We start from the raw sequence: 19,218 nt of genomic DNA on the forward strand, positions 1-19,218 counted from the left end.
TACAGTATACACACACTATATACAGCACAGTACATACAGTATACACACACTATAAACAGCACAGTACATACAGTATACACACACTATATACAGCACAGTATAGTATACACACACTATGTACAGCACAGTACATACAGTATACACACACTATATACAGCACAGGACATACAGTATACACACACTATATACAGGACGTACAGTATACACACACTATATACAGCACAGTACATACAGTATACACACACTATATACAGCACAGTACATACAGTATACACACACTATATACAGCACAGTACATACAGTATACACACACTATATACAGCACAGTACATACAGTATACACACACTATATACAGCACAGTACATACAGTATACACACACTATAAACAGCACAGTACATACAGTATACACACACTATAAACAGCACAGTACATACAGTATACACACACTATATACAGCACAGTACATACAGTATACACACACTATATACAGCACAGTACATACAGTATACACACATTATATACAGCACAGTACATACAGTATACACACACTATATACAGCACAGTACATACAGTATACACACACTATATACAGCACAGTATACAGTATACACACACTATAAACAGCACAGTACATACAGTATACACACTATATACAGCACAGTACATACAGTATACACACACTATAAACAGCACAGTACATACAGTATACACACACTATATACAGCACAGTACATACAGTATACACACACTATATACAGCACAGTACACACACTATAAACAGCACAGTACATACAGTATACACACACTATATACAGCACAGTACATACAGTATACACACACTATAAACAACACAGTACATACAGTATACACACACTATATACAGCACAGTACATACAGTATACACACACTATATACAGCACAGTACATACAGTATACACACACTATAAACAGCACAGTACATACAGTATACACACACTATATACAGCACAGTACATACAGTATACACACACTATATACAGCACAGTATACAGTATACACACACTATAAACAGCACAGTACATACAGTATACACACTATATACAGCACAGTACATACAGTATACACACACTATAAACAGCACAGTACATACAGTATACACACACTATATACAGCACAGGACATACAGTATTCACACACTATATACAGCACAGTACATACAGTATACACACACTATATACAGCACAGTACATACAGTATACACACACTATATACAGCACAGGACATACAGTATACACACACTATATACAGCACAGTACATACAGTATACACACACTATATACAGCACAGTACATACAGTATACACACACTATATACAGCACAGTACATACAGTATACACACTATATACAGCACAGTACATACAGTATACACACACTATATACAGCACAGGACATACAGTATACACACACTATAAACAGCACAGTACATACAGTATACACACACTATATACAGCACAGTACATACAGTATACACACACTATATACAGCACAGTACATACAGTATACACACACTATATACAGCACAGTACATACAGTATACACACACTATATACAGCACAGTACATACAGTATACACACACTATATACAGCACAGTACATACAGTATACACACACTATATACAGCACAGTACATACAGTATACACACTATAAACAGCACAGTACATACAGTATACACACACTATATACAGCACAGTACATACAGTATACACACACTATATACAGCACAGTACATACAGTATACACACACTATATACAGCACAGTACATACAGTATACACACACTATATACAGCACAGTACATACAGTATACACACACTATATACAGCACAGGACAAAGTATACACACACTATATACAGCACAGTACATACAGTATACACACTATATACAGCACAGTACATACAGTATACACACACTATAAACAGCACAGTACATACAGTATACACACTATATACAGCACAGGACATACAGTATTCACACACTATATACAGCACAGTACATACAGTATACACACACTATATACAGCACAGTACATACAGTATACACACACTATATACAGAACAGGACATACAGTATACACACACTATATACAGCACAGGACATACAGTATACACACACTATAAACAGCACAGTACATACAGTATACACACACTATATACAGCACAGGACATACAGTATACACACACTATATACAGCACAGGACATACAGTATACACACACTATATACAGCACAGGACATACAGTATACACACACTATAAACAGCACAGTACATACAGTATACACACACTATATACAGCACAGTACATACAGTATACACACACTATATACAGCACAGTACATACAGTATACACACACTATATACAGCACAGTACATACAGTATACACACTATATACAGCACAGTACATACAGTATACACACACTATATACAGCACAGTACATACAGTATACACCTCACTATATACAGCACAGTACATACAGTATACACACTATAAACAGCACAGTACATACAGTATACACACACTATATACAGCACAGTACATACAGTATACACACACTATATACAGCACAGTACATACAGTATACACACACTATATACAGCACAGTACATACAGTATACACACACTATATACAGCACAGGACAAAGTATACACACACTATATACAGCACAGTACATACAGTATACACACTATATACAGCACAGTACACACAGTATACACACACTATAAACAGCACAGTACATACAGTATACACACACTATATACAGCACAGTACATACAGTATTCACACACTATATACAGCACAGTACATACAGTATACACACACTATATACAGCACAGTACATACAGTATACACACACTATATACAGCACAGTACATACAGTATACACACACTATATACAGCACAGTACATACAGTATACACACTATATACAGCACAGGACATACAGTATACACACACTATAAACAGCACAGTACATACAGTATACACACACTATATACAGCACAGTACATACAGTATACACACACTATATACAGCACAGTACATACAGTATACACACACTATATACAGCACAGTACATACAGTATACACACACTATATACAGCACAGTACATACAGTATACACACACTATATACAGCACAGTACATACAGTATACACACACTATATACAGCACAGTACATACAGTATACACACACTATATACAGCACAGTACATACAGTATACACACACTATATACAGCACAGGACATACAGTATACACACACTATATACAGCACAGTACATACAGTATACACACACTATATACAGCACAGTACATACAGTATACACACACTATATACAGCACAGTACATACAGTATACACACACTATATACAGCACAGTACACACAGTATACACACACTATATACAGCACAGTACATACAGTATACACACACTATATACAGCACAGTACATACAGTATACACACACTATACACAGCACAGTACATACAGTATACACACACTATATACAGCACAGTACATACAGTATACACACACTATACACAGCACAGTACATACAGTATACACACACTATATACAGTACATACAGTATACACACACTATAAACAGCACAGTACATACAGTATACACACACTATATACAGCACAGTATATACAGTATACACACACTATATACAGCACAGTACATACAGTATACACACACTATACACAGCACAGTACATACAGTATACACACACTATATACAGTACATACAGTATACACACACTATATACAGCACAGTACATACAGTATACACACACTATAAACAGCACAGTACATATAGTATACACACACTATATACAGCACAGTACATACAGTATACACACAGTATATACAGCACAGGACATACAGTATACACACACTATATACAGCACAGTACATACAGTATACACACTATATACAGCACAGTACATACTGTATACACACACTATATACAGCACAGGACATACAGTATACACACTATAAACAGCACAGTACATACAGTATACACACACTATATACAGCACAGTACATACAGTATACACACACTATAAATAGCACAGTACATACAGTATACACACACTATATACAGCACAGGACATACAGTATACACACACTATATACAGCACAGGACATACAGTATACACACACTATATACAGCACAGGACATACAGTATACACACACACTATAAACAGCACAGTACATACAGTATACACACACTATATACAGCACAGTACATACAGTATACACACACTATATACAGCACAGTACATACAGTATACACACACTATAAACAGCACAGTACATACAGTATACACACACTATAAACAGCACAGTACATACAGTATACACACACTAAATACAGCACAGTACATACAGTATACACACACTATATACAGCACAGTACATACAGTATACACACACTATATACAGCACAGTACATACAGTATACACACTATATACAGCATAATACATACAGTATACACACTCTATAAACAGCACAATACATACAGTATACACACACTATAAACAGCACAGTACATACAGTATACACACACTATATACAGCACAGTACACACACTATAAACAGCACAGTACATACAGTATATACACACTATATACAGCACAGTACATACAGTATACACACTATATACAGCACAGTACACACAGTATACACACACTATAAACAGCACAGTACATACAGTATACACACACTATATACAGCACAGTACATACAGTATACACACACTATATACAGCACAGGACATACAGTATACACACACTATATACAGCACAGTACATACAGTATACACACACTATATACAGCACAGTACACACACTATAAACAGCACAGTACATACAGTATATACACACTATATACAGCACAGTACATACAGTATACACACTATATACAGCACAGTACACACAGTATACACACACTATATACAGCACAGTACATACAGTATACACACACTATATACAGCACAGTACATACAGTATACACACACTATATACAGCACAGTACACACACTATAAACAGCACAGTACATACAGTATATACACACTATATACAGCACAGTACATACAGTATACACACTATATACAGCACAGTACACACAGTATACACACACTATAAACAGCACAGTACATACAGTATACACACACTATATACAGAACAGTACATACAGTATACACACACTATAAACAGCACAGTACATACAGTATACACACACTATATACAGCACAGTACATACAGTATACACACACTATATACAGCACAGTACATACAGTATACACACACTATATACAGCACAGTACACACACTATAAACAGCACAGTACATACAGTATATACACACTATGTACAGCACAGTACATACAGTATACACACTATATACAGCACAGTACATAAAGTATACACACACTATATACAGCACAGTACACACAGTATACACACACTATAAACAGCACAGTACATACAGTATACACACACTATATACAGCACAGTACATACAGTATACACACACTATATACAGCACAAGACATACAGTATACACACACTATATACAGTACATACAGTATACACACACTATATACAGCACAGTACATACAGTATACACACACTATATACAGCACAGTGCACACACTATAAACAGCACAGTACATACAGTATATACACACTATATACAGCACAGTACATACAGTATACACACTATATACAGCACAGTACATAAAGTATACACACACTATATACAGCACAGTACACACAGTATACACACACTATAAACAGCACAGTACATACAGTATACACACACTATATATAGCACAGGACATACAGTATACACACACTATATACAGCACAAGACATACAGTATACACACACTATATACAGTACATACAGTATACACACACTATATACAGCACAGTACATACAGTATACACACACTATATACAGCACAGTACATACAGTATACACACACTATATACAGCACAGTACATACAGTATACACACACTATATACAGCACAGTACATACAGTATACACACACTATAAACAGCACAGTACATACAGTATACACACACTATATACAGCACAGTATAGTATACACACACTATGTACAGCACAGTACATACAGTATACACACACTATATACAGCACAGGACATACAGTATACACACACTATATACAGGACGTACAGTATACACACACTATATACAGCACAGTACATACAGTATACACACACTATATACAGCACAGTACATACAGTATACACACACTATATACAGCACAGTACATACAGTATACACACACTATATACAGCACAGTACATACAGTATACACACACTATATACAGCACAGTACATACAGTATACACACACTATAAACAGCACAGGACATACAGTATGCACACTATATACAGCACAGTACATACAGTATACACACTATATACAGCACAGTACATACAGTATACACACACTATAAACAGCACAGTACATACAGTATACACACACTATATACAGCACAGTACATACAGTATACACACACTATAAACAGCACAGGACATACAGTATGCACACTATATACAGCACAGTACATACAGTATACACACTATAAACAGCACAGTACATACAGTATACACACACTATAAACAGCACAGTACATACAGTATACACACACTATATACAGCACAGTACATACAGTATACACACACTATATACAGCACAGTACATACAGTATACACACACTATAAACAGCACAGTACATACAGTATACACACACTATATACAGCACAGGACATACAGTATACACACACTATATACAGCACAGTACATACAGTATACACACACTATATACAGCACAGTACATACAGTATACACACACTATAAACAGCACAGTACATACAGTATACACACACTATATACAGCACAGTACATACAGTATACACACACTATATACAGCACAGTACATACAGTATACACACACTATATACAGCACAGTACATACAGTATACACACACTATATACAGCACAGTACATACAGTATACACACACTATATACAGCACAGTACATACAGTATACACACACTATATACAGCACAGTACATACAGTATACACACACTATAAACAGCACAGTACATACAGTATACACACACTATAAACAGCACAGTACATACAGTATACACACACTATATACAGCACAGTACATACAGTATACACACACTATATACAGCACAGTACATACAGTATACACACATTATATACAGCACAGTACATACAGTATACACACACTATATACAGCACAGTACATACAGTATACACACACTATATACAGCACAGTATACAGTATACACACACTATAAACAGCACAGTACATACAGTATACACACTATATACAGCACAGTACATACAGTATACACACACTATAAACAGCACAGTACATACAGTATACACACACTATATACAGCACAGTACATACAGTATACACACACTATATACAGCACATTACATACAGTATACACACACTATATACAGCACAGTACATACAGTATACACACACTATATACAGCACAGTACATACAGTATACACACACTATAAACAGCACAGTACATACAGTATACACACACTATATACAGCACAGTACATACAGTATACACACACTATATACAGCACAGTACATACAGTATACACACACTATAAACAGCACAGTACATACAGTATACACACACTATATACAGCACAGTACATACAGTATACACACACTATATACAGCACAGTATACAGTATACACACACTATAAACAGCACAGTACATACAGTATACACACTATATACAGCACAGTACATACAGTATACACACACTATAAACAGCACAGTACATACAGTATACACACACTATATACAGCACAGGACATACAGTATTCACACACTATATACAGCACAGTACATACAGTATACACACACTATATACAGCACAGTACATACAGTATACACACACTATATACAGCACAGGACATACAGTATACACACACTATATACAGCACAGGACATACAGTATACACACACTATATACAGCACAGTACATACAGTATACACACACTATATACAGCACAGTACATACAGTATACACACACTATATACAGCACAGTACATACAGTATACACACACTATATACAGCACAGGACATACAGTATACACACACTATATACAGCACAGGACATACAGTATACACACACTATAAACAGCACAGTACATACAGTATACACACACTATATACAGCACAGTACATACAGTATACACACACTATATACAGCACAGTACATACAGTATACACACACTATATACAGCACAGTACATACAGTATACACACACTATATACAGCACAGTACATACAGTATACACACACTATATACAGCACAGTACATACAGTATACACACACTATATACAGCACAGTACATACAGTATACACACTATAAACAGCACAGTACATACAGTATACACACACTATATACAGCACAGTACATACAGTATACACACACTATATACAGCACAGTACATACAGTATACACACACTATATACAGCACAGTACATACAGTATACACACACTATATACAGCACAGGACAAAGTATACACACACTATATACAGCACAGTACATACAGTATACACACTATATACAGCACAGTACATACAGTATACACACACTATAAACAGCACAGTACATACAGTATACACACACTATATACAGCACAGGACATACAGTATTCACACACTATATACAGCACAGTACATACAGTATACACACACTATATACAGCACAGTACATACAGTATACACACACTATATACAGCACAGGACATACAGTATACACACACTATATACAGCACAGGACATACAGTATACACACACTATAAACAGCACAGTACATACAGTATACACACACTATATACAGCACAGGACATACAGTATACACACACTATATACAGCACAGGACATACAGTATACACACACTATATACAGCACAGGACATACAGTATACACACACTATAAACAGCACAGTACATACAGTATACACACACTATATACAGCACAGTACATACAGTATACACACACTATATACAGCACAGTACATACAGTATACACACACTATATACAGCACAGTACATACAGTATACACACTATATACAGCACAGTACATACAGTATACACACACTATATACAGCACAGTACATACAGTATACACCTCACTATATACAGCACAGTACATACAGTATACACACACTATATACAGCACAGGACATACAGTATACACACACTATATACAGCACAGGACATACAGTATACACACACTATATACAGCACAGGACATACAGTATACACACACTATAAACAGCACAGTACATACAGTATACACACACTATATACAGCACAGGACATACAGTATACACACACTATATACAGCACAGGACATACAGTATACACACACTATATACAGCACAGGACATACAGTATACACACACTATAAACAGCACAGTACATACAGTATACACACACTATATACAGCACAGTACATACAGTATACACACACTATATACAGCACAGTACATACAGTATACACACACTATATACAGCACAGTACATACAGTATACACACTATATACAGCACAGTACATACAGTATACACACACTATATACAGCACAGTACATACAGTATACACCTCACTATATACAGCACAGTACATACAGTATACACACTATAAACAGCACAGTACATACAGTATACACACACTATATACAGCACAGTACATACAGTATACACACACTATATACAGCACAGTACATACAGTATACACACACTATATACAGCACAGTACATACAGTATACACACACTATATACAGCACAGTACATACAGTATACACACACTATATACAGCACAGGACAAAGTATACACACACTATATACAGCACAGTACATACAGTATACACACTATATACAGCACAGTACACACAGTATACACACACTATAAACAGCACAGTACATACAGTATACACACACTATATACAGCACAGTACATACAGTATTCACACACTATATACAGCACAGTACATACAGTATACACACACTATATACAGCACAGTACATACAGTATACACACACTATATACAGCACAGTACATACAGTATACACACACTATATACAGCACAGTACATACAGTATACACACTATATACAGCACAGGACATACAGTATACACACACTATAAACAGCACAGTACATACAGTATACACACACTATATACAGCACAGTACATACAGTATACACACACTATATACAGCACAGTACATACAGTATACACACACTATATACAGCACAGTACATACAGTATACACACACACTATATACAGCACAGTACATACAGTATACACACACTATATACAGCACAGTACACACAGTATACACACACTATATACAGCACAGTACATACAGTATACACACACTATATACAGCACAGTACATACAGTATGCACACTATATACAGCACAGGACATACAGTATACACACACTATATACAGCACAGTACATACAGTATACACACACTATATACAGCACAGTACATACAGTATACACACACTATACACAACACAGTACATACAGTATACACACACTATATACAGCACAGTACATACAGTATACACACACTATACACAGCACAGTACATACAGTATACACACACTATATACAGTACATACAGTATACACACACTATAAACAGCACAGTACATACAGTATACACACACTATATACAGCACAGTACATACAGTATACACACACTATATACAGCACAGTACATACAGTATACACACACTATATACAGCACAGTACATACAGTATACACACACTATATACAGCACAGTACATACAGTATACACACACTATACACAACACAGTACATACAGTATACACACACTATATACAGCACAGTACATACAGTATACACACACTATACACAGCACAGTACATACAGTATACACACACTATATACAGTACATACAGTATACACACACTATAAACAGCACAGTACATACAGTATACACACACTATATACAGCACAGTACATACAGTATACACACACTATATACAGCACAGTACATACAGTATACACACACTATATACAGCACAGTACACACAGTATACACACACTATATACAGCACAGTACATACAGTATACACACACTATATACAGCACAGGACATACAGTATACACACACTATATACAGCACAGTACATACAGTATACACACACTATATACAGCACAATACATACAGTATACACACACTATATACAGCACAGTACATACAGTATACACACACTATATACAGCACAGTACACACAGTATACACACACTATATACAGCACAGTACATACAGTATACACACTATATACAGCACAGGACATACAGTATACAGACACTATAAACAGCACAGTACATACAGTATACACACTATATACAGCACAGTACATACAGTATACACACACTATATACAGCACAGTACATACAGTATACACCTCACTATATACAGCACAGTACATACAGTATACACACACTATATACAGCACAGTACATACAGTATACACACACTATATACAGCACAGTACATACAGTATACACACACTATATACAGCACAATACATACAGTATACACACACTATATACAGCACAGTACATACAGTATACACACACTATATACAGCACAGTACACACAGTATACACACACTATATACAGCACAGTACATACAGTATACACACTATATACAGCACAGGACATACAGTATACAGACACTATAAACAGCACAGTACATACAGTATACACACTATATACAGCACAGTACATACAGTATACACACACTATATACAGCACAGTACATACAGTATACACCTCACTATATACAGCACAGTACATACAGTATACACACACTATATACAGCACAGGACATACAGTATACACACTATATACAGCACAGGACATACAGTATACAGACACTATAAACAGCACAGTACATACAGTATACACACTATATACAGCACAGTACATACAGTATACACACACTATATACAGCACAGTACACACAGTATACACACACTATATACAGCACAGTACATACAGTATACACACACTATATACAGCACAGGACATACAGTATACACACACTATATACAGCACAGTACATACAGTATACACACTATATACAGCACAGGACATACAGTATACAGACACTATAAACAGCACAGTACATACAGTATACACACTATATACAGCACAGTACATACAGTATACACACACTATATACAGCACAGTACATACAGTATACACCTCACTATATACAGCACAGTACACACAGTATACACACACTATATACAGCACAGGACATACAGTATACACACTATATACAGCACAGGACATACAGTATACAGACACTATAAACAGCACAGTACATACAGTATACACACTATATACAGCACAGTACATACAGTATACACACACTATATACAGCACAGTACACACAGTATACACACACTATATACAGCACAGTACATACAGTATACACACACTATATACAGCACAGGACATACAGTATACACACACTATATACAGCACAGTACATACAGTATACACACACTATATACAGCACAATACATACAGTATACACACACTATATACAGCACAGTACATACAGTATACACACACTATATACAGCACAGTACACACAGTATACACACACTATATACAGCACAGTACATACAGTATACACACTATATACAGCACAGGACATACAGTATACAGACACTATAAACAGCACAGTACATACAGTATACACACTATATACAGCACAGTACATACAGTATACACACACTATATACAGCACAGTACATACAGTATACACCTCACTATATACAGCACAGTACATACAGTATACACACACTATATACAGCACAGGACATACAGTATACACACACTATATACAGCACAGGACATACAGTATACACACACTATATACAGCACAGTACATACAGTATACACACACTATATACAGCACAGTACATACAGTATGCACACTATATACAGCACAGGACATACAGTATACACACACTATATACAGCACAGTACATACAGTATACACACACTATATACAGCACAGTACATACAGTATACACACACTATACACAACACAGTACATACAGTATACACACACTATATACAGCACAGTACATACAGTATACACACACTATACACAGCACAGTACATACAGTATACACACACTATATACAGTACATACAGTATACACACACTATAAACAGCACAGTACATACAGTATACACACACTATATACAGCACAGTACATACAGTATACACACACTATATACAGCACAGTACATACAGTATACACACACTATATACAGCACAGTACACACAGTATACACACACTATATACAGCACAGTACATACAGTATACACACACTATATACAGCACAGTACATACAGTATACACACACTATATACAGCACAGTACATACAGTATACACACACTATACACAGCACAGTACATACAGTATACACACACTATATACAGCACAGTACATACAGTATACACACACTATATACAGTACATACAGTATACACACACTATATACAGCACAGTACATACAGTATACACACACTATAAACAGCACAGTACATACAGTATACACACACTATATACGCACAATACGACACACTATATACATACATACAGCATATACAGACCATAATCACACTTTATACACACATACTATACAGTACACAGACACTGTATACAGTATGCAGACACTATGAAGCGTACTCACACTATTACGGTACACACTGTGTATAACACTACTGGTCTCGCACAGGCCGCTCCTCACCTCAGCTCGTCACGCACCGGCTCCTCTGCTCCGTGGTGTTCAGGTTCCGCCCCTCATTAGCCCGCGGTGTCTTGGCTCCGCCCTCACGGTTCTTAGGATTCCGGGGGCCCAGAGAGGCGACCTCCTCCGTGGCTCCCGGCCCCGCACCTCTGCTGCTCCCTGCCGTCTGTCCTCTTCCTAGCACCTGAGAGGAGAGGACTGTGCAGCCGGGGGAGGAGCCATGTGAGTGCCCCGGCTGCCTGTGTCCATTTGCTGCTTGAACAATAAAGTTTATTTTAGTAGAAATATAAAGTGACTGGAGCTTTGGGTCAGAGCTTGGATTCCTGCCCTTGGCCTGGAGCTGAGGCTGACCTGTGAGCAGTGCCTGGCACTGGGGAATCCTGACAGTGCACACGTACACACTGCAGACTGGCACCCCAAGCCTGGACAGCCCCTTAATGACCCCTTTAATCTGCGGCACATTTTCTGAATTTATCTGGACAAGAACATGGATAAAATTCAATTACAGCAAAGCCGTTTCTCCCCCAGCGATGGTGCGACCGAGAGTTGCCAAGTAACTGAGGGCCCCGAGAATATTCTGGTTAAATCGATAATAACAGGTCCCATTTCTACTGAGTAAACTCTGAGAAAAACAAAGATATTTGCTATAATTTCGTCTCCTTGTGTTTTTAGTTTGTATAGTAGCCTCGCCGTCTGCGCCTCTTCCTGTCTTTTGCACTTGTTTCCCTATTTGGGGCAGCACTTTGAGCTTCAGTGCTGCCCTACCCACACTAGGGGTGCACCACATTACCATACTGAACCAATCCCAAGGGCCACCAAAAGATTGTGGGGCCGATCTTGAGAAATTAATTCATAATGTTTTGTGTTAATGATTTCTTCGCGGCTGCGGGGCGTGCGGTGCCTGGAAGAAATCACTGCCTCCTGACTTCATTAGAATGGTACCCCCCTCTCATCAGCGTCACACTGACCCGTTCGGCTTTGCACATGTGCGGTTACGTGAACCCTGCCTGCCCTATTATGGACAGTGTTTTGGTCACAGTCACGCGAGGCTGGACACAGCGCCTCCAGCAGAGCGGATTTAGATGACACGCGTGACCCTGGATACACCGCCTCCAGTTGGGCAAATTTAAATAATAACACGTGCAGCTGGATACGCCGCCTCCAACAGGCGAATTTAGATAATACACGTAACACATAAATCTGGAAAACCTGCCTCCAGTAAGGCGAATTCAAACAATAAGGGAAAACCTGGGTAACAATAACAATGGTGGCCCTGCGATAGGGAATGGGGACGTGGAGACCTCCTGCACTCCCCTGAGTCAGTGTCACTACACTCCTAGCGTTCCCTAGGCCAGTTCCGCACCGGGCGCCGCTCAGGATACCTTTAAACCCTAGCTCCCAGCAACAGAGCCCGCCACCTGCGTGCATCTTTTCCTCCGACCGGGTCCAACACCATAGTGCAGCCTTGGAGCAAACAGAGTCCACCACCTTTGTGCAGCTGTCCAGAAAGCAGAGTCCAGCATAAGAGTCCAGCTTTCCGCCAAAGAGTCCAGCATGTTGAGTCCAGCTTTCCAGCAACCGAATCCAGCATCATGAGTGCAGCTCTACACCATAGCTGCCACTCCACCAAGCCATGCGAGAACTTCTTGCTGACACCATAGCTGCAACTCCACCAAGCCATGCCAGCCCTCCTTGAAGACACCATAGCTGCCACTCCAGGACTCTCACTGAGCTGCCCGGGTCTCTCTTTCAGCTCCATCCTTCACCCAGGCTTGCATGTAACTGAGTACTATCACCAACCGTGATTGACACACCTGACACGCTCTTATAGAGCAATCACACCTGTTACATAATTGCGTGCACAAACTAAAGTAACCAAGTGCAATGACGCTCACCACCACCGGGGGGCAAATTTAGAGCAAAATACACCACAGTGCAATAATCCTAATGGCCACCAGGGGCAAAAACCAAGCCTTGGCACACAGCCAAAGAAAAAAAAAAAGGTTACTTTGTGCATTTAACTGTCAGATCCAACCTGGATCATGACAGTTTTCACAGATCTTCTGCGCAGGCGCGGTGAGTGAAACAGTCACGTGGTGACTGCTGGAACCAGCAAGCAGAGCTGAATCCTCACATTGAGGGTATTACATGCTGTTAGGATTGGCTACAGGGCTTCATTTTATAACTAAAGGGTGCATGCAGGTTTGAGATGAAAATCTGCAGTCACTACAGGTGGCTGCGTGCTTCTGGATTCTCAAAGTGCATGCCCAAGTATGTGATTTGGATACTTCTGGCCACATTCCGACTAGACGTGCCCGGCCACGCTCAGTTCATTTTCACTGAGTGAGGCCACGCATGTCTAGTCAACGCACGTGACTTCATGTATACAAATCACCGGCACCAGAGAATCCTGACAGCGTGCAGTGCGCACAGTGAGAATTCAGAAGTCTGCAGTCACATAGAATGACTGCAGAGTCATCACAAACTTGGACAAACCCTTTAATGGTCCTAGCATAAATAAAAATATGAGTCCAGACTCCATGAGTTTCTTCAACAACAGCTGTCTCTGCAGACTTCAATCTTCTCCGGTCTTGTGCAGCACATCCCCACACGACGGCCCTTAAAGATAATGCTCCAAAGCAAAATATCAGCCCTACGCTGAGCCCCTAAATTAACAATTGCCCCTCACTATATTCCCTGCACAAAATATGACCCCACGCTGTCCTTCTTATAGTACATGCTCTCCCCACTGTTCCCTCCTTTCCATACTGGGCCCCCTCGTCACACAATTTTCTCACACTGAGTCCCCATATAGGGCCCAGTCTCTAAACTGTGCCCCCTCATCACAACTACCCCTTTGGTACACTGTCACCTCCTGGCTGTGCCCTTACATTGTTCCCACATACTAAATCCCCCAAACTACTCAGTCTCTATTCTGTGCCTACTCACACTTTTCCCCCATACTGTCTCCTAGCACTGTCTCCCTGCCTCCTCATGCATTTACCTTCTCACTTTCCATACTGCCTCCTCACACATCCCTCCGACTTCCCATACTGTATCCGCACCCATCCCATCACCCCCCATACTGTGTCCTCATACATTTTCCCCTCGATCCTCATACTGTGTCCGCACCCATACCACCACTCACCATACTTTGTCTGCATTCATCCCCCATACATGTCCCCATCTCATACCTTCATCCTCATATTGTCTTCAAATTTCTCCCGCTCCCCAAATTATGTCTGCACCTGTCACTTCCTTGCTCCCCAAATTTGTGTCCTCAAATCATATCCCGTTACACAAAATCTCACCCAGCCCCATTACACTAAAAACCCCCATCACAGTAAATCTCACCAAACAGCAAATACCCCACACACAGTAAATGCCCCTCTCACACACACACAGTAAATACCCAACACACACAGTAACCCCCCCAGACAGTAAATACCCCCACACACAATAAATACCCACACACACACACAGACAGTGAATACCCCCCCACATGCACAAACACAGTAAATACCCCCCTTACACACAGGTAAATACCCACTCCACAAACAGTAATTACTCCCTCCACACACACAGCAAATACCCCCCCACACTAAATACAACACCCCCCAGTAAACACCACCCAGTAAATAACTAAGATAACGTGGAGCACTTACCACCCATCTGCACCTCTGCAGCGCCTGTGAGTGATGTCAGCACCGTGATCACATGACATGCTCACACTGCTGGCGTCGCTCTGACCCGGCGGTTAAAGCTTCAGTTGTACTCGTCTCGCGTCTGTTAGACACGAGTACTATTAAACAACGGGAGTCGGCACGCTGTAGTCTCTCTTTGACGGCTGTCAGCTTGACAGCCGGCTTAGAGAACTGCCGACTCCCAGTCCGGCAGGCGGCAGAATGCAGTCGCCGAGGGAGACACTTCGGACCGCCACTTTCAGTGGCCCGCCTGTGTCCCTCTGCCTGCTGGGTACCCCCCCAGATACACCTCTATCTATAAGGTACCTGGATGTAAATGTTTATTTGTAATACTGACCAATTCTCATAAGTACTGTGGTTCCTGATTATAGTCCGCAGTCTGATAATTGCTGTTTATAACAACTCCCAGTATCATTTCCATTGCTAAGGACATACTGGGAGTTGTAGTGTTGAAGATGTCTTGGTTTTACATGTAACATCTTTTTAACCATAATTTTTGTATGGGCGATTTTTGTATTTGCATGTTTTTATTTAGTCTGTGATCTACTCTACAAGGACATCCAGATTCTTTTCTACAAGTGACTCTCCTAGTTTTACCCCCTCCACAAGCAGATCCTTCTCTGCCAGTGATTCTCCCAGTTTTACTCTCCCAAACACCCAGATTCTTCTCTACCAGTGACTCTCCTAGTTTTACTCTCCCCTACATCCAGATCCTTCTCTACCAGTGACTCCTAATTTTACTCCCTCCTACACCCTGATCCTTCTCTTCCAGTGACTCTCCTAATTTTACTCTCCCCTACATCCAGATCCTTCTCTACCAGTGACGCTCCTAATTTTACTCCCCACTACACCCAGATCCTTCTCTACCAGAGATTCTCCTAGTTTTACTCTCCACTACACCCAGATCCTTCTCTACCAGTGACTCTCCTAATTTTACTTCCCCCTACACCCAGATCCTTCTCTATCAGTGACTCTTCTGGTTTTACTCCCCTTACACCCAGATCCTTCTCTACCAGTGACTTCTAGTTTTACTCCCCCCTACATCCAGATCCTTCTCTACCAGTGACTTCTAGTTTTACTCCCCCCTACATCCAGATCCTTCTCTACCAGTGACTCTCCTAATTTTACTCCCCACTACACTCAGTTCCTTCTCTACCAGTGACTCTCCTAATTTTACTCTCCACTACACCCAGATCCTTCTCTTCCAGTGACTCTCCTAATTTCACTCTCCCCTACATCCAGATCCTTCTCTACCAGTGATTCTCCTAATTTTACTCCCCACTACACCCAGATCCTTCTCTACGAGTGACTCTCCTAGTTTTACTCTCCACTACACCCAGATCCTTCTCTACCAGTGACTCTCCTAATTTTACTCCCCCTACACCCAGATCCTTCTCTACCAGTGACTCTCCTAGTTTTACTCTCCACTACACCCAGATCCTTCTCTACCAGTGACTCTCCTAATTTTACTCCCCCTACACCCAGAGCCTTCTCTACCAGTGACTCTCCTAGTTTTACTCT

This window comes from Dendrobates tinctorius, unplaced genomic scaffold (assembly GCF_039654945.1).
Source record: "Dendrobates tinctorius isolate UK_male_01 unplaced genomic scaffold, ASM3965494v1 ptg000222l, whole genome shotgun sequence".
Classification (NCBI taxonomy): Eukaryota; Metazoa; Chordata; class Amphibia; order Anura; family Dendrobatidae; genus Dendrobates; species Dendrobates tinctorius.